Source organism: Capsicum annuum, unplaced genomic scaffold (genome assembly GCF_002878395.1).
Source record: "Capsicum annuum cultivar UCD-10X-F1 unplaced genomic scaffold, UCD10Xv1.1 ctg67010, whole genome shotgun sequence".
In the NCBI taxonomy this organism is placed as follows: domain Eukaryota; kingdom Viridiplantae; phylum Streptophyta; class Magnoliopsida; order Solanales; family Solanaceae; genus Capsicum; species Capsicum annuum.
In genome coordinates, this window is record NW_025876424.1 from 1 (window position 1) to 1,810 (window position 1,810).

At 39.8% G+C, this 1,810-nt stretch overlaps 1 pseudogene; it reads left to right on the forward strand.

Moving 5' to 3' along the window:
* Positions 1-4: 4 nt before the first annotated feature.
* LOC124893903 lies at positions 5-1,485 on the forward strand (annotated as a pseudogene).
* The last annotated feature ends 325 nt before the right edge of the window (positions 1,486-1,810 follow it).

Below are 1,810 nucleotides of genomic sequence, written 5' to 3' on the forward strand. Positions count from 1 at the left end.
GAATGAAAAGTTGGCTGCTGCACAGTCAGAAATGACTAATAAGGAAAACCTGGTAAAACAATACACTGAAGTTGCCGAAGAAGCCGTCTCAGGTGATGTTCCTTATTGACTTGTGTTTTTCTTGCAACAAGTGTTTTGAAACTTGGTACTGAATTCTTTTCTTCACATCTCTCTGTACAGGTTGGGAGAAGGCTGAGTCAGAAGCCGCGAAACTGAAAAATCACCTGGAATCCATTACTCTTTTGAAGCTTACTGATGAAGACAGGGCATCACATCTGGATGGTGCACTGAAATTACATCTGGATGGTGCACTGTAGGAGTGCATGCGGCAGATACGAAATTTGAAAGAAGAACATGAACAGAAGCTGCATGATGTGATTCAGAATAAAACCAAGAAGTTTGGCAAATTGAAGCATGAGTTTGAAGCAAAATTAGCTAACCTGGACCAACAGTTACTAAGGTGTGCAGCGGAAAATTCTGCACTCTCAAGGTCTTTGCAGAAGCGTTCTAGCATGGTGATACAGCTCAGTGAAGAAAAAGCCCAAGCTGAAGCCGAAATTGAGATGTTGAAGAGCAATATCGAGTCATGTGAAAGGGAAATAAATTCTCTGAAATATGAACTCCAAATTAACTCAAAGGAACTAGAAATTCGTATTGAGGAGAAAAATATGAGCGTACGGTCTGCAGAAGTTGCAAACAAGCAACACCTGGAGGTAGTGAAGAAAGTTGCAAAATTGGAAGCAGAGTGTCGGAGATTACGTGGTCTTGTGCGGAAGAAGTTGCCCGGGCCTACAGCCTTGGCCCAGATGAAGCTTGAGGTTGAGAGTTTGGGTAGAGATTATGGGGACAGCCATGTAAAGAAATCCTAAGGAGGAAGGCCCAGTTTGCCAGATTTTTCATTGGATAGTGCGCAGAAGTTCCATAAAGAGAATGAGCAACTTACAGAACGCCTTTTGGCAATGGAGGAGGAAACAAAGATGTTGAAAGAAGCTTTGGCACACCGGAATAGTGAATTACAGACATCCAGGAGTATTTGTGCAAAGACGGCCAGCAAGCTTCAAAATTTGAAAGCACAGCTGCAAGCAAATGCTGAACAGAAGAGCTGACAAAAGTCCACCATTCGACGACAGCATTCTGAGGGTTCCTTTACGCATGAAACAAATCACCTTCCAAGATTGGCTTCCATGTCAGAGAATGGAAATGACGATAATGTTAGTTGCTCTAGCTCTTGGACGACAGCATTAATGTCTGAACTCTCCCATTTCAAGAAGGAGAAAAACTTTGACATTTTTAGTCACCTGGATCTCATGGATGACTTTTTGGAGATGGAGAAATTGGCCTATCAGTCAAGTGACACAAATGGAACAGTTCTGATTCCTGATAATTCCAAATAATGCAAGAACCGAAACTACCTCCATGTATGTCACCACAAGCCCAGATTCTCAACTGAAAGAACATAATGAGCCAAGTATATCAGGAAATTAAGAATCTCACAAAGCGGAAGTGTTTTATAACAGCTACAAGCAGTTTTTCTTTTTCTTTGTTTTGCTCCATCTCGCTAAGTTCTACTTCTGTGATAGAAGTTTCAATCATATTAAAAGATTTGCAAATTAAAATTTTATAATAAGAGTAAATGTTACGAAAATATGATATATAGATGACCTTTAAGTCTCACTATGCATACAGAACTTCAAAGAATCATGTATAACCTTGCTTTGAAATACTTGACTCCTTTTTTATGCTGGGGACATCATTTAAATATCTAAAAGAAAAATCTTCTTTTAGATATTTAAATGATGTCCCCAGCATA